This window comes from Neofelis nebulosa, chromosome 2 (assembly GCF_028018385.1).
Source record: "Neofelis nebulosa isolate mNeoNeb1 chromosome 2, mNeoNeb1.pri, whole genome shotgun sequence".
Taxonomy (NCBI): domain Eukaryota; kingdom Metazoa; phylum Chordata; class Mammalia; order Carnivora; family Felidae; genus Neofelis; species Neofelis nebulosa.
This window is the reverse complement of record NC_080783.1, coordinates 167,399,279-167,417,618: the sequence shown is the minus strand read 5'-3', so window position 1 is coordinate 167,417,618 and position 18,340 is coordinate 167,399,279. Positions and strand designations below refer to the sequence as shown.

Genomic DNA, 18,340 nt, shown 5'->3' with positions numbered 1-18,340 from the left:
AAGTGAGTCTGAAGATGGTCTATACAGGGAAGTATGTGAAAAGCATAGGCTTTGGAGTCAAAAGATCATAGTTCAAGTCCTGTCTCTATCATTGACTAGCTACTTGACCTTGGCTAACTTACTTAACTGTTCTAAGACTTAATTTTCTCATCTGTAAAACAGGTACAAAGTGTAAAAGTGGCACCCTACCTTACTGGGTTACTGTAAAGATTTAATGAGATAATGCACCTGAAACCTTCAGCAAGGCACCTGATGTGTAGTAATAATTAATAAACGATAACTTGTTGAAAGCATTTACTACATCTTTGCAAAAATGATGGGTCCTTAGTTCTGATCAGCTAAGCGATTACTGAGTTTTTACCTACTCAACAGTGGTGATGGGAAAACCAGTGTCTTATGTTGGGGGTGTTTGGGAACGTGCAAATGGTTGAACATTGACTGTGTCTAGTAGAGAAAAAGGAAGCAGTCTTTCATATTTACCCATCTGGGTAGGGCTGTGTGTTTATTGTTTTTTCTTCGCCCTTTTATATTTTGAAGAAAATTGTGACATCAAAGATTATAACTGGCTTTCCCAAGTGTGCTTCAGAGCCTGAGAGATAGACAAGGAACTGTTTCTGTGACTTACAGAAACATAGACTTCTCCTTGGCCCCAATTTCCCTCATCCCTTAATACTGGCCCCAGGCCAAATGGAATTCCAGAATTACAGAGAAAGATGCAGCGAGGTGGGATAATACGGTAGGTTATTTTTCCCAAAAATGACAAGATGAAATAAATGAAGCAGTTTTATGAGGCAGTGACGTTGTTTTTCAAGATGAAAAGAATGTCAAGGGAACCTTCTGCCAGCAGCCTAGGTTCAGTTAGACATGTTAGAGCTGTCTTCTGTAACAACAGATTGGCTTCTTAGACTTGTTCATTAATTTTTGTTTCAACTCTTATCACCTCTTGAATTAGAAGAATTGTCATACACTTCAGCGAAATGCATCAGAGCATGAGTTCCTCAGTGGCAAAACAGTCAGATGTTTTGAAAACAGGATGCTTTGGCTGTGCCGTGTAAAAAGAGGAACGGAAAGAGAAACAGTATAGCAAGGAAGAAAGCAAATAGCCTCAGCAGGATCCCCGGCCCAACAACGGCATAAACACTGACCTATCTTCCTGACCTTCACTGTGGCTCAGTTCCTGACCTCGTGTCACCAAAGCCAACCGACGTCATTGGAGGAGGATAGGAGGAATGGCACAGCTGCTGTGCGGGTGACTAGAATTTCCTGTCTCCTTCCTGACAGACTCAGTCAGAAAAGTACAGAGTTGCAACAACAGTAGCTGAGGAAGGACCTGCACAAAACAATCCCAGTCAGGCGTAGCTGTGAATGACAAGGAAAGGGAGCTTTGACTGAGAAGTGGAGTCTCTCGCCTAGACTTTTCGGGTGAAAATTTTCAGAGGGGTCATTTATACCCAGCATGTTGACTGCTTTTCAAAAGATGAACATGCTGTGGTATTTAGCAAGGAGCTATGTTCAAGCAACTTATTGCTCTCCTAACTTCCCCACAAACATCTCCATTATCCTTTTCTTTCTTGGCTAGCTTGGCCCCCCAGGGCTGTTTTATGTGTAGGACAAAGGTGAAAATAGATGTTTCATTGTTGAAAAGAGCCGTCCTCCTTAATACTAGTAGTCTCTTTAGAATGAAAGAGCAGGACCCAGCACTTACTTCAGTCAGTGTTTGCTAAGGAAATCTGTAAGATAGGAATGGGAGATAGAAGGTCTTTTTTCTCTGAAGGCATCATGGAGACAGCTGCAGATAGCATCACAGGGGAAGTGAGTCCTTCTGGCTATGCAGGTTTCTTTTTCCGGTTCTTCAGGTGTGTCCATACCAGAGTACTGAACTACTGAACCTTTGTAAAGGCAAATAATTGCCTGTGCTCTTGGGTGGGAGAGAATAAACTCATATGATTCCACCAGCTTGGAGCCACCTGGGATCCAAGTTGCATGATACTGGAATGTGATCATGATAGGCTGGTTGCCCTGTAATTGGGTGAGTCCTTTTTTTCTATTTAACTGAAAAATCGATAAATATGAGACATGTTGGATCCAGCAGAACCATAAAGGAAATAGATTGTGTTGGTCAACAGGTTCACCTTAGAGCTCGGTCAGGAAGGTGATAGGCAGGTGACCAATTACTGAAGGGGATTAATTCCACTTTTGCCCGAAGTTAAATGATAGGACTAGAGCATTGCCACGCTTAGGGCAAGAGGGGTCCTTTCCCAGGACGCTTTGCTTTAAGAGGGCCCTAGCCTGGTCTTCCTCCCGCTACACTCTGCTCCAGGAGGTGAGAAGGCAGGCGGGCTAACGGGCAGCTGTGCTTCCTGCTCCAGACTACACTGCATCCAATGGGCCCCGTACGTTCTCTACCCAATGGCTCTGAACCCACTTCCAGGGCCTGTACAGGCCTCTTTCCTGGAAAGGTTGCAGGAATTCACAGCCTTAGGCCCAAGGAGTAGCCAAGAGGCAGCAGTTCGGCTTGGAAGAGGTGTGTGGGAGGAACTTGAACATGCAGGCTGTGGCAGAGGGTGCACAAAAGCTTGCACATGGGTTCCGCGGAGAAGAAATGGGACAGGGCGTGGGCCAGGAGCTAGGTCCCCCCTGCACTGCTATAACCAGGAATGCACATTTCATGCTGGCCTTCCAAGCTGCTAGGAAGGCGTGTCTGTCGAGGTGGGAGTATTGGAGGTAGCTCGAATTGTATCTTTATCTATTTAAACTTACGTATGTGGCCTCATGAATGCCAGAGGTGACCCGGATTAGAGGGCAGACTAGAATGAAAATCAGTTCTGACGGCCAGGTGGGGCACTCGAATACTTTCCATCCAACTTTTCTCACTTTCCTCCCAGATGTATATAGAACTGGAGGCAGCAAAGGGAAAAGAGCCTACAGGTACAAGCCATGAGTTTGAGTTCTAGCTATGCCTCCATTGAGGGACATTATCTTAAACAGTCAAATCATTTTGAAACCTTGCCTTTCTTTATCTACAAAACAAAACAGTTGGAGAAGGCTATTTCCATGGTCTCCTGCAGCTCTTGTGTTTGTTGTTGGGGCAGTAATAGACAACCAAACTCCTTTTACAAGTGTATGTGTGCAGACATGTGCTAAGCTCCTTACTGACATTCTGTCATTAATACTCTCAGCAGCCCTTTGGAATAGATATATTATTATCTTGATTTTACAGTAAAGTGAGATTTAAAGAGTTGAATTAAATTGCCTAGGGTAAAGAAGAGAGCAGGATTCACACTCAGGGCCATCTGACTCACCGTCATTGATCCCAATGGAACAGATAAATATAGACATACAGAAGTATTTAATAACCCTCACAAGGACATTTTGTCATTTCTGGGATGTCTTATTCTTCTAACTCTGGACATCATTGCTTGTTTAGGTCTAGGTCAAAATCCTAGTCTGCAGGTTCCATCCTCTAGGCCTCCAGACCAGCCCTTAATAATCTTAAACTCAATCTTCCTGGCTGGGAAATAGTGTCTTTTAACATAGAAGAGGGAGGAGAATAACCATAGTTATAGAAAATGGTTGTAAAGCACTCATCAAAAATGTGAATAATGGTATTAAACTAATCTGATGCCTATTGTGGACCAGTTTACTAAATTCAGGATCTATTTGTTTCCAAAATTTTTCATCATGGCCTAAGAGAAGACAGGGAAATTTTGTTTAAAAGACAACCTACCCCCAAATTCCCTTTTTATTCACCCCACAACATAAAAAGAAAATGGAGAGAGGCTATTCTTTTTTTTAAAAAAACATCATTCAAATTTAATTGGGGCAATTTCATCATATATTACATCTTTTCTAGTATATGCCCTAAGACCATGAAACAGAAGAGCGTTGCTTCAGTAATAATTAATATAGGGACATTTCTAAGCCGTATTATTTGATGTGTGAAACTAAGGCAGAAGAAAAAAAAATTAAGTTTCCTTACAACTTACAGCCCGTTGACAAGTCCTTGAGAGAGGCAGAGTGGCATCTTCTAGGAGGAGTTCAGCTGCCTCAATGATGACACTTTGCTAAGGGCAAAGGCAATCTTAGCCCAATCCCCAGTATCCTGTAAGTCTACTTAAACATATAAAAATTCCTTTGGAAACTTCCTTTATCTCTATCCCCCAGAATATATGTTGGCAATCATACTCCAAGCTTATGGCCCATTGATATACATCTGAAGGGTCTCATGACTGAGTTTTTACTCAACAGTGATAAATGACCTTTCCCTAACAGCAGCTAGCCCCTCAAGGTCCTGGAAACATTGCTTCCAAAATACCTTAAGAGACTTATACTTTCGCTACCCGCCTCCCAGCCTAAAAGTATACAATCCGTCACTCTTCACAACCCCAGTGCAGCTCTTTCTGCCCACGGATCCTGTCCCCATGCTTTAATAAAACCACCTTTCTGCGCTGAAGACATCTCAAGAATTCTTTCTTGGCTGTCAGCTCCAAACACCAACATTATCAACCATATCATTATTGAGAGTGTCTTGCGTGTTCTAAGTTTTACTCTTTGAAAACTTAACAAATCAAAGATTTTGAAAGTGTAGTGCTTTGAAATAAGTTTGATTTTTAATCTATTTTGCTTAACTTAAATATTTCTGCACTGATATTTACAGAACCATTTCCTTCATTGAGTTCCAATCCATGTACCCCAGTCTTTCTGCTAATTCATTTGAAAGTCCCCACATGATCAAATCCTTAAAAATAAAGCAGAAATGAAGTGAGGGCACATTACCTTTGCCTGTTGCACCTCAGGCTAGCTGATAAGACAGCATTATATTATCGATATCTGATAAATACATCATTTTAGGGGAGCCTTTCATTCCATATGAAAAACAAATCAGATAACTATATTTAGAGTATCACATATAAATCCAGAACACTAGTTTTGAAAAATAGAATTACATATATTAACGGAATAAATGTCTTTTTCACACTTTTTATACTTCTTCCGTGTCTTTTTTTTTTTTCTTTTAGATAGAATGTGTTTCAATCTGAAAAACTTCCAAAATCAGTGCCATTATTATCTATGAAAGAAAAGCCAGGGGTGGAGCTTACTCTTGTGCTATTTTTCCAAAACACTTTACGTCTAAGTAAGAGTGTGCTCAGCAAATGGAGATCCATCAGCATTCTGGAAGCCAGGACTTGCCAAACCAAAGATCCTCGGGCAGACTTGTGCCACAGTCAATAGATTTCACGCTCTTGAAGGCACTATGCCAATAGTGGATGTGCATCCCAGCACATTTCTCCACTTAGCATTTTTCAGGAACCTGTCAGTCCCTCTCTGACTTGCCCATTTGTACGTGATGTTTCCCTCAACTGGTGCCAAACTGTTTAGTCTCCTGGATATTTTACTGTAACTTCCTTTGTTTGATTTACTTTAAAGTAGCCAAGTGTTTCCACAAAGAAAGGACTGTTAAGTTATTTAGAAATGAAGAAGACAGTAAAACTTCTGTTTCTTTTGTTTCTGTTTTGGGAAGTGCCTGATAATCTTTTTCTCTTTAAGAAATTACCCGATAGTCTTTTTCTTTTTATGGAGCAGAGTTTAAAGTCTATAAATCATGCATTTCTGCTCATCAGTCCTGTGTTTCCTTCTGCTAGTTACTTGCAACTTTAAAATATACCACTTCTGAAACCTAAAGCCTTCAGAGACTGAAGTTTAGTGACCATATTGAAAATAAATTTCATCTTCATGGCTCAGTTTTGCCGTTTTATATTTTTTAGTGGTTCAATGTATGGCAACCTTGAAAGTATTCCTTTAAAACTTTAAATGGCCAAGTTTCCTTCACTCTTTGCTAACAGCATAGTGCATAATGCTATAACCTTCAGCAGTTGTAAAGATGAACTTTGAGTACAGATACCAGGTCGTAAAAGTGATTAAATGAATTTAAAAAATTTAGATTTAGGGTAAGAGTTTGTCATTTGCTATCTGAAGAGGTAAATTTTAATGAGTTGTTTTGGAAAGAAAACAGTAAGAAGAGAAGTCATCATCGAATAAAAATATCTTTCCAACTCAACCAAATAGGCTGTGCTAGAGCTGATTAGACAGGGCAAGGTGATGTGGTAATTTGGCAACAATTTAATGACTTCGGTCAGTATGGATGGTGAAAGTTGATAAATCAAGCCAAAAAAGATTGAAATATATTCTTTCCAGTTATAGTCACACATGGTTGCATTAAACAAAATCCCAGAACTTTAAGCCTAAAAGAGAACCTAAGGTATCATTGATTTTGAAGACTTCATTTTAGAGATGAGGACTAAATAATCTAATATACTCCAGATCTTTGCAAATATAAAACACAATCTAAATGAAAGGTAATTTCGTTATGGCATGACTTCTCCAGAGTCATAAGGTTAAGTAATGGAAGACTAAGGTAGTAAAATACAGGTCTGATTACAAATCCAGTTTGCTGTTCATCTGCAGCAAAAGGCTGATTGCAGTTAAGACGGGAGACATTCCCTCTATCATTTCCACTGATCTTTAACCTTCTCATTGCCCTTCTCATTACCTTTCTTGAGTAAAAGCTATACATGTCTTAATCACTTCAAGTAAAGAGAACTAAATTAGTATTCCTGAAAATTGTGTGCTCAAAGTCTAGCAGGAAGTATTTGAAATGAGTTACTTTAAGTGCCCTTGGCATTTTTTTTTTCACTTTTTGCTGTTTTAATTTCTGAATTTAAAACATATATATATATATGTATGGGGTGCCTGGGTGGCTCTGTAGGTTACGTGTCCGACTTCGGCTCTGGTCACGATCTCAGTTTGTGAGTTCGAGCCCCGCATCAGGCTCTGCACTGACAATGAAGAACCTGCTTGGGATTTTTTTCTCTCTCTCTCTCTGCCTTTCTCTCTGCCCCTCCCCCTTTTGTTCTCTCTCTCCTTCTGTCTCAAAATAAATAACTAAACTTTAAAAAATGTATGTATATATTATCAATGTATATACCTATATATGTTTGTGTGTATATATGTGTGTATATGTATATGTATGTATTTATTTACTATCAGAAAAATATCTCATGTTACAAAGGCAGCCAGGATTAACATTTTTATCCTCACATAATTGAAATGATACTCAAGTTTTAAGTAGGTCCTATTGATCGAAACTGGACTTCCAACTTCCTCTCTACACTTGTTATCAGAACATCTATTGAAAACCTGGCTTAAGAATACAAATAAAAATAAACGTTAAAAAAACAATTAAAAAAAAAAGGGGGGGCGCCTGGATGGCTCAGTCGGCTAAGCGTCCAACTTCAGCTCAGGCCATGATCTTGCGGTCCGTGAGTTCGAGCCCCACATCGGGCTCTGTGCTGACCGCTCAGAGCCTGGAGCCTATTTCGGATTCGGTGCCTCCTTCTCTCTCTGACCCTCCCCCGTTCATGCTCTGTCTCTCTCTGTCTCAAAAATAAATAAACGTTAAAAAAAAATTTTTAAAAAAAGAATACCAATAAGAGTTTTATGAGAACTTGAGAATGAAGAGATATGCACCTTTATCCTTCTCTTGGTATTCTTTTGCTTTGAAGACTTCCCTTTGGCTCAAATACATCATCAGGCCTATACTAAGAGCCTACTCCTGGCATGCCACACTTTGTGGCTTTCTTTTTTGAAACTTGGCCCAAATCGGTTTGATTAGATTTTTTTAAATCATTCTCTTACCTAACTTATTGGTTAATATCGTAGTTAATATTTTAGTTCTCTGAGGCTTTATTTATGTTTACTCCAGATTACAGGCTCTTGAGGCCTACAATCATGTTTTGAATTTTTTGAGACTCCATTTATGCTTATGGTAGTAGGACTAAAACATATCAAAGAGACATAGCTCTGTTTCTGTTTAATGGTTAGGAGAAAAGAGGAAAAACTAATGAAGACTTTTGTTCATTGGTGGTAGTCGATTTAGGGTTTCTCTTGTTTTAAAAAGCTCTCCCCCAAATTCTTCTTGATTTGGTCATTTAAGAAATTTGTTGACATGAGGACTTTTAATAAATACGAGGACAGGTAATGACGTCACTAGTGGGCACAGTATATTCAAAATGAAATTTTTTTTCATATTTTCAAAAAATTTAAATTCATGGAACATACTTAGACTATCTACTGGTTATATGAATTTCCAGTATACTCCTACAGGCCCATTTGATTGTGAGAAGCTAGGGACGCAGATAGATCACTAATGATTGTCCTCCAGCTCCTACTCCAGATGTCCCACTCACCACCCAGACAGGTCAGTTTAATCAGCCAGAACCTACCCATGTAGCCAGGTGAAAGGGCATAGTGCCTTTCCTGCCACAGCCCCTAATCATTTGACTGCTACTGCCAGCTACCTTCTGTAATTGTGTCAGAATGACTTAAATATATCTGCATTTACTGATGGGTATGTTTTTCTTGGACAGGTCCAGTACACTATTTATGTTTGTGACAGGGTGAGGTGCCGTTGAATTTTTCCTTGCTGTATTGTAACACTTTTTAAATATTTCTAAATCAGTATGATTTAACTTCAAAACTTTATCTAATTTTGATTACAATAATTAAAAACACTGTTTTGTTAATTCTCTCCTATATATTTAAGGTATTAAAATATATTAAAATAAGGTCATTGTCTAATGCTGCATTGTTGGTGGGGCATAGAAAAATTTTCAAACTTAGAAAACCATATATTGCTTTTCAAGAAAGAGCTTTTAGAGCCTTTAGTAAATCCTAAAATAAGAGAGTCTTGCCAAAAATAAATAAAAACATGAGCCCCTGGGTAGGAATGGGTTCTTTTTCTTTAAAGTAAGACAATATATTGGGTTAAAATAATTAAAATAGGAGCTCTTTCTCATACATGCTGGAGAACGTGGACAGAGCCTTCCTGGTGCCGGACGAGATTGTGGATGGCGGGTGAGGACCAGGGCCGGAGAGAAGAGGGGCTGCTCAGGGACACTCACAGCAGGAGGTGCCTTTGAGGTTCAACAGCACTAGATTGTACCAAGCACACTGTTGGCTCTCTGGCCAACTCTTCCCTCCCTGCCCCCCACCCCGGCATATTCCCAGTGCTCCCATCCCCCCACCCCACTCACGAGGTTGGAGGTTGATTTCAATGTTAGCCAAAGTCAAGCAAACAAGAAAGTCATCTGATGTTGAACTCTGGCAGACTGTTGAAAGGCAGGGTTTGGGGGAATGGTTTGATCTCCAGTGCCCGGAAAAAAAGGGGCAGCACAGGCCCCCACCCCTCTCTGGAAGATCTCCATCCTGCTCCCTACTGCCTGCATACCTCCCGCTCTTAGAGCTCCATTCCAACCTCAGCTAGATGTGTGACCTGGGCCACTGCTCATTCTGCCTCAGCCTTCTTTTCCTCATCTTTCCGATGGGGATTGGGGACTGACTACCTTCCTCATAAAAAAAAGAAAAAAAAAAAAAGGAAGAGGAGATATTAGTGAAGAAGTCAGGAAAGATTTTTCTGTTTTGATCACTGCTTTTCAGATCTAGCCCTGAGCTCCAGGACTGCTTGCCCAGAGAACTCTGATTCTGCCTGAGGAAACATTAGTTAAGGGGCATTTTGTGGGGATTTTTTAGGTCCATTCCTTCACTTTAAAGCATATTTGCTCTCAAAGTTCCCTATGGTACCAGGATAGAGCATTAAACAAACGGCCACTTTCTCCAAGTGTATAGCTCTTTGTTATTTTTGTGTTGCCAGATCCAAGGTAGCAAGGTAAGGAGACATACCTGAAGAGTGCTTTCCCGCTTACACAGAGCTCTCCATGTTATTGTATTCTGATGCTCACCAGGAGGAAAGCATTCATATATCCTCACTTCGGTGTGAAAGCAGGGTGCAAGACTGATTTGTCACCGATTTGTCCAAGCCCTTCAGCTACTAACCGATGATGCCTAGAATCAAATCTTTTTCTTTTTGCTCCAAAGCCAGATGATTTAAAAATACAAATTAAAGGAGGGGCGCCTGGGTGGATCCATCAGTTAAGCGTCCAACTTCGGGTCAGGTCATGATCTCATGGATCGTGGGTTAGAGCCCCGCATCGGGCTCTGTGCTGACAGCTCAGAGCCTGGAGCCTGCTTCAGATTCTGTGTCTCCCTCTCTCTGTGCTCCTCTCATACTCACACTCTGTCTCTCTCTTTTTCAAAAATAAATAAACATTAAAAAAAAAAATTACAAAATAAAAATTAAAGGGAAATCCACAGGGTAATTTATTATATTCTTATATGGCTTGGTAACAAAACCAAGTCTATGTAATCATAGACTTTTGAAGCTAGAACTCAGTCAAGGTCCCTTCTTGTTTTTTAAGACCTCAGCATAGATGTAGATTTAATTTCTTTGGAGAGAACTTCTCTAATTATCTGAACTCAGTACCTTTTTAGTTTTACAATTTGCTATCACAGTTTATGATTTTTTTTTAAAAAATTTTTTTTCAACGTTTTTTATTTTTATTTTTGGGACAGAGAGAGACAGAGCATGAACGGGGGAGGGGCAGAGAGAGAGGGAGACACAGAATCGGAAACAGGCTCCAGGCTCCGAGCCATCAGCCCAGAGCCTGACGCGGGGCTCGAACTCACGGACCGCGAGATCGTGACCTGGCTGAAGTCGGACGCTTAACCGACTGCGCCACCCAGGCGCCCCCACAGTTTATGATTTTTAGTTTTTGTTGTGGAACTTAGCTTTTACTCCTCTCCTCCCTTAGACTACAAGGTTTTTGGTGACATGAATTGTGTCTACCTTGTTCACTATTGTAGTTCCAGGATTTAAAATGGCTCTAGGCACATGGTAGGCATTCAAACAAATATCGTTTGCATGAGGCTCAGAAACTTAATCTAATTTGTCCAGAAACACGTATGTTGTTAGCGGCAAATCCATTAGAACCCAGCCATCCTGTTTCCTGTTGCACAAACACGGTGTTGCTTGCCATGCCCAATTCATTTTGCTAATTGTTCAGCTGAATGCAAACCCCCCCCCCCCCAATCTGGTTTACAGTGACTCTTCAAAGTACCGTCAGATGCAGCAAACTCTTGCCCCCAAGCCTTCTCCCAAACTCAAAGTCAGACAACAGAGAACAAAGTCATCAGGGCCAAATGCTGTTTCTTTGTGAACAGAAATATGACGCACACCTTGGCTGTTATTTGGCTTGGTGTTGGGGTATTTGGTCTACCTTTCTCTTGAAAAGGCTACATCCTGTGGCCAAGAATCTAAGCCCTTCGGAGACAGGCAATGCATGTGCAGCTCGGAACATATCTATGAACACGTGTTGTGTCTGAAACTCAGCCTCTCCGCATATCTGTTGTGTCTGGAGTATAGCAGCTTAGTCATTCTGTCATCGTCTGGTTGTGTTTTCTGACATATTGCTGATACTGCTCTCACTGCTATCCCAGCCACATATTCAATTAATTCAGATGTGTTAGTAGACTGACCTCCACTGTAGCAATCGAGCAAAATGAATATTTGGTGCCGTTATCATTACGCGAGGCAACTTGTGGCCATTCATGGTTTTTGTCAGTATTTGAACAGTTCCAAACTTAATTTGAGGAAATTGGCTACATCATGGAATCATGAATGGATAGAGTTGGCCACAGCAGGACATCTCAGAATATATATGTATTTTTTAAAGCTGCAGTTTTAACACAAGGCCATTTTGAGTTATAGTTTCATTTGACAGGCTTCATCTATCTTTGTGGCAATTCTGGTTTACACTCCTTAGACTGGTGAATAATCGAAGTGTCACCCAGAGAGCCAGAACTTCTATGAGTAACTCGTGTGTCATGTAATCAATATGACATAGCGCTGCATCACACTTGCAGTAGTGTGTTGTGGGAATTGTGTAGTTAATTACACCAGCCTCTGTCAACAACAAGAGAAGGGTTGAGATGCCGCAGAGCTGGCTGAAAGCTCCGCCCAAATCCAAACCCATGTGAAGAACGTCTCATAAGCTCAGATTCTTTTAAAATTCAGAGACAAAACTGAGAAACAAAACATCAACTTCAAGTATAAACCCTGTGGAATCAAGCACAAGTGCTGCAGACACTTTGCCAATCGCTTTACATGTTTAATTTCTAACCTTCCATTTTTAAGCTGGAAAAACTTAGTCTCTGACTCAGTGACTTGCCATGTTTCTCAGACTGGGATTTTATTTCCAGACTCAGCTGGATGCTCAGCTGATTGTATGGCCTGCTAGTAAGATGTTGAGTTTGCTGTTAGAGGTCTGTTTATGCTGTTAGACCTCCCTGGTAAGGCCAGCTGTAATCAGAACCCCCTCTACGTCGTGTGTATGACCTACACATCCAACTCTGAGACGACTTTTATAAGCCTTCCATGAAGTGGCAAACTATATATTTGGGGGTGCACTGTTGTGCAAAGCACTCATCCATCGCTTTTAAATTGTGGTAGCTAATAATAAGAAAATGAAATGTGTGATAAAAATTTTTATAGAATAAAATTAGTTTACGACCACCGTTTTTATCCTTTATATAGTTCAAAACTATGTTCAAGTCTCCCACCTGTGGCACATTCTTCTCAGTTCGCAAATGCAGAGTCTATTGTAGGGATTACCAAAATGCCAAAACTGATCATTTATTCAGGGAATAAAATGATGTGTCTGTGTAGCCCATGGATTTCCTTTATTTATTCGATGGTCCCTAGAGGTGATCCTGGAAATTTCCAGACTGGAGGCCTATCCCAGCCCTGGGAAGTTGTTAACCCAGAAGTAATGATTTCCACAGCAGGCTTTGAAGCATCACATTGTCTTTTATCTCAAAGGGTATGTGACCATAGTTAGCTGAAATCAATATAATTAATTTAAAACACAATATATGCCACATGATGTATTTAAAGGATTAGAGGAGTAATCTCAAAAACCAGCTAGGGTAGATTTTTGTGGCTGCAAAAATATTGGGAATTCTAATAAGGTTATACATAGTGCAGAATTTTAAACAAGCCAGGAGATGGTCCAGTAAAAGTGGGTATCAATTCTTAAAGAGAATCATGACCAATACTTATGGAGTTATAAAAAGAAAGCACATGTTTGGGGGGCAATTTTCCTGTTCTGTGTCACTGGCTTTCAAGTCAGATATGAAGGTCCTGTTTCTGCTAGTCAGTAGAGGACACTAGACTGGATGGTGACCTATGGTAAGTTTTCTAATTTTAAAAGTATAGTAAGTTATAGAACTTCTTGCTGTGAAATGGTTCAACAGAAACCTTAGTCATCTGCTTTGGAATCACATTAACGCTCCCATGGCCTTAGAACTTGCTTTAGAAGCTTGAGGTTAAATATTAGCCATTATGTAGAGAAAAAAAATTGTAGACAGCTTAAATGCAAAAACAAAAGGGTAACTAAATAGTGTACTTTGATTCCTTGATTTTTCTTAGTTGCTGCAAGGATTTTTGTCATCTGTTAAAGAAAGGCCTTTGCTATCTTTTGTCAGGCCAACGCCCAAATTTGCCAAAGTACCTTTTTTTTTGGTCTATTTCCATTATTAGCCAGATTAAAAGGTAAGGGTCAAATATATAAAATGCAGTTGTGAAGCTCCAATAACAGATGCAGTGTTGCTGTGTTTCTTACCAGAAGGAAAGACCTCTGTCAAAAAGAACAAGTTTGAACATTTTAAATTATCTAAAAATATACAATACCTCTACACCTGACAGGGTATATAATTTTGAAATCCAGTCTCTTTATGGGATATTTGGGACCTGCAATATCTAGAACACACTTATACTAAAAAAAAAAAAAAAATGTTTACCTAAAATTTAAATATGTCTTTAATAGTGTCTTTTGTCTATTTAATTGTGTCACTGCAGCAGCTTTAAGAATTAAGAGAACGTTAAGTCATGAGAAATTTCTCTAAACATTCTTATGTGAATTACTTTGGGTATAGAAGAGGTCCATTTTTTAGTGTCCCAATAGTGTATACCATATCTCCTCTTAAAATGTTTTCAGAAATTCCAGGAAAAACGGACAGCAGCAAAGAGGATAAATAGGTAGGAAGAAACACTTAATAATTTTGAGGGCCGTTCAAGACCTGCTGTCAAGTTGTAAAGTGTTGTATTTAAATTCTCACTGAGTTTTTGTCAATTCAATGTATGAAAGCACTAATGGTTTGTCCTTCTTTTAAAATGTCACTGGAGCAGGGGCGCCTGGGTGGCTCAGTCGGTTAAGCGTTCGACTTCGGCCCAGGTCATGATCTCACAGTTCGTGAGTTTGAGCCCCGCGTTGGCCTCTGTGCTGACAGCTTGGAGCCTGGAGCCTGCTTTAGATTCTCTGTCTCCCTCTCTCTCTCTCTGCCCCTCCCCAACTCATGCTCACACTCTGTCTCTGTCAAAAATAAAGAAACTTAAAAAAAATTTTTTTTAATTTTAAATGTCACTGGAGCAGATACTTGTCCTTTAACCAGCAAGTAGAATTTATTCAATTTTAGCTTCATGATAAATGCCAATGTTTTGTTGCAGAATATCCTAGAGATGTTCATGCTTGTTTTTCATTACATATTTCTATGGTTCACTACACCCCTGGGCAGTGAAGAAGAGAATCACTCAATTCTAATATGTTTAGATGAATTTCTTTCTGATGTGGCACAGGGACAGTTAGAATGACCTAACGTTATCCCCTGGTGTACTGAGGGTTTGCTCCAGAATATTGGCACGGCAGCGCTTGTCTTCTGGGATGGCCCACCATGGAACTGTAGTTTCTATTTTAGTAGATGTTAGTGGACAATGAATGGCATGTTCTTCCATCCTGAACCCTATTACCTATTCACTCAGTTCAATTCCATTTGCCTCTCAAATAAGACAGACAGGTCATTAAAGAAACTGTGACATCACGTTTCAAACGGATGATAGAGAGGGAAAGATAAAAAAGGAGACAGGAGATGAGATGCTTACTGTCAGATAATCTGAAATGTTAAGAACTGTGGAAATTGTGAGTTTGATAAAGGGTTCCACAGAAAGTACGCTCTATCCCTGCCTTTTGTTTACATCAGATTTGGTAAAGGAAAGTATAGGTGCTTGGAAATTAGAATTCTTCACTTCTTTGGGTCTTCTTTGCATGTAAAATTAGGGGTATGAAGAAAGCAATGTTGAAATAAAATGGCTCCTAGAAGGTAGCCATTTTATAACTAAAGAAACTGTGTCCATCACTGAAAACAACCTGAGCCCCCCCCCCAAAACTCAGTTTATCTTGCACAGAGACCGGAGCCCTCCTTACTTGCACATTTCACTGAACTGTGTGCTGCGGTTGCAACTTCCTCTACCACAGCTAGCATTCTGAGGAGGAATTTTCAGCCCCCTTGCTTTCCTGATGCCCGGGAATTCTGATTAAGTTGTGACTAACAGAGTGTAAAATGTGAGTCAAAATTTAGTCCCTAATAAAGTCATTGTGACTTTAATGACTTTGGTAGTTGTTTCATACTGCAAAAACAGGAAGGTCCCACACAATAAGGCGCCTGTCTCACAGATGGGCTCCTGCGTAGACGGCCACCCACAGGGGAACTGCTGGAGCAGTCTTCCTCTCTTTGGCTCTTTTTTTTTTCTTTTTTTCTTTTTTTTTTTTAATCCACATAGTTTTCACCTTCAGACTTCAGCGTGAGGTTATCAATAAGAGGAAGGTGCCTGTTTACCTAGTTTTTGATAGGCTGAAGATAGATTGGATCACTAAAGATTCACTCCTCAGTGAAACTCAGGTCACCCCCACCCCCCCTCGCAAGCCCAGATTAGTCTCAAAAGTAGCTCTTCCATGTGCTTGATACTAGCCCCTGGTGTTCTTACTCTTCCGAATTTATGTCTTACAAACATAAAACCACCAAGTTTTAGAACTGGGGTGAATCTCTGAGATCCTTCTACATTAAGCCTCCTGTGCAATTAGTGTAACTAAAAACTCTTTACCAAGAGAGCTCCTAGGTTGCCTGTGGATCTCTGCACAAAGCTCAAACCAGAACACTCGTGAAAAATATAGAAAAGTGATCAAATGTTCCATCATTCCACAAAAAAAAAAAATGGCTCAGTAGAAAATAACCTCCGTATGTAGCATTGAAGTGAAATCAAAAATTAAACTCATAAAACAAAATGTACCTATCAAGTGTAATTGAATTTCAGCCTTTGCTATTATGTATTTTAAATAACTTCCCACTCTGAAAGGTAGCCTATTTGAAAACATTCACCTTTGATTTTATAAAGAAGATATATCCTAGGCAAGCAAGATTAAATCACTTACAGAGAATAATATCTTTTTCCATTTTCAAAAAATAATTGCAATTTCTAGCGGTGTTCGCAAATCTAGTGTTGGGCGTAAGCTTTAGGAGGCCTTGGAGGAATTTGTGTTACTAAGGGTCCATTCACAAACTGCTTGTCTGTGCTCAAAAGGGGCTCTAGCCATTTCCTCTGGGGACATTATTTCTAGGTAGGCTTTAACAGGGTTTTCTTGTGAGGGCAGATTCTTAACAGAAAAATAGGATCTGTGTACATTAGGTAGTAAAGACACATTTATCTTTGACATAGTGCACTCCTGTTTGTGGATTTCTCTACTGCATTTGACAAAGTAAATAATGTCCATTCCCTTTCAATCCTGTAACTGCTTGGGACACAGTTTCACTCAGTATAGCTGTTTTACCTTCCTATCTGGGCGGAACACACAACTCGCTAAGTAGACAGGGAGATTCCAAGAGTCTTAGAGTATCAAACTGGAGGCATGAGAAATGCTTCTTTTCTGTTGCTGGTGACTTATTCTTACAGACTGAAGCATTTCCAATTTGGGTTGTTTTTCTCAGTAGTGTTGAGAGAGTTTTATTTTCTGGGAAATATCAGTTGCTGGTAAGTATCGTGTCCAGACTGTGGGAGGCTGCCACAGAACTTATCGTAGAATCATGACAGGTTCGGATTGAAAGGCTGAGGGCCGAAAACCATGCATCATTTTCATTTTATGTATGAGAGGTGAAGTGACTTCACAGGACTGTTAAGAGAGCTAAGAATGAAAGGATTTGTGTACTACATTGTGGCTGTCTCTGGCTCAACAGAAATAGCCTTCATATGGGAGTCTGACCCTGAAAATCCAACTAAGCCAAATTCTCCAACTGTCTCCTCGGCCTGCGTATCTCAAGCACAGTTCATATCCCGCTCCACTCCTCGGTGTGTTTCATCACACAGGCCAGCACAAACCATTCTAATTGTCCTCTACCTTATTAGAATGTAAAAGATAGCCCTGTCTGCTCCTTGAAGGCCAGGTCTGCCTTTCTTAGTTTATACAGAGCCCAACATAAGTGGTCTCGTCATAAATGCTTTTTGATGAGAGCGATGATCGCCTTAGTCAGTGTGGTTGGGCCCTCCCTTATGGAGGAGGAAAACCACAGGTTGTTGCTAAGCAACATTTTAGGACTGGGTCAGCTTCTGACCCGGCGTGACCTCCATTTGCGTACTTCATCGAGTTAATGTGTTTTATGGTTACCTCAGGACGACTTTGTTTTTGGTGGCATTGGCCATCTGTAAGCATGAGAAGGAGGGAGGTGATATTCATCTCTCGCTTCTTCTGTAGCTTACTCCTTCCCTAAGCAATACAGGAAAGGTGAGGAGTTTGGCTTATTCTCAGCCCTGTAGCTGAGAGGCACTTCCCTGCCCCCACACTGAGCCTGAATGGCAGTATATCCCAACAGGATTTTGTGGCAATGGAAGGTCAAAGAAAGAGAGGAAGGAGAAAAGTTTTTCCCTTCTGAGACTTTTATTATTGAATTTCTACCTGCTTCTATATTCTGAGCTAAGGAGCCAATATGACTAATAAAGAACCAGCCCCTCTCTGTCCAGACTGTTAACTGTTGTGGTTAACTCACATGCCTTACTTCATCTGACTATTTCTACTAGGATAGAAGTTCATTAAAAGCATTAAAAGGGGTTTCCCCCTCCTTTTTTTTTTTTTTTCTGCTCTATCTTTAATGCTTTGCTTGGTATGTTTTAGATGTTCAATAAATATTTATCTAATACATGATAAAATGGTTTTGTTTGATCTAGTACAAATGTGATTGAGTCTAAAATCTTCCTAAGTATTTCACAGGCCAAAGGAACCAAAATGAGGATGGGGTGTTTGAATGTTACATTTGGCTAAGTCTTATGCAGAGATATAGTTAAAGGAATCATCTGTCTATGTGCTTTTTTTCAAGATATTTTTACAGTGCTTCAAGTTAAGTTTCCTCCTTTGCCAGAACTTAGCTGCTTAATCAGAGCATAGAATCCTGCCTTTTCCAGCTTCTAAGTCTTTAGTGTAAGTGCCTGACTTCTGAGAAGTAAAAATGAGAGGCCATCATGACCAAGTAGGTATGTCTTAAAAAAATAAATAGCTTAGAACTTACA

At 40.1% G+C, this 18,340-nt stretch overlaps 1 protein-coding gene across 4 annotated transcripts in view; it reads left to right on the top strand.

Annotated features, from left to right (window-relative positions):
• Nucleotides 1–18,340, top strand: part of PDE4B (phosphodiesterase 4B) — a 528,592-nt gene that overhangs the window by 489,306 nt on the left and 20,946 nt on the right. The gene's annotated exons all lie outside the window — the stretch shown is intronic.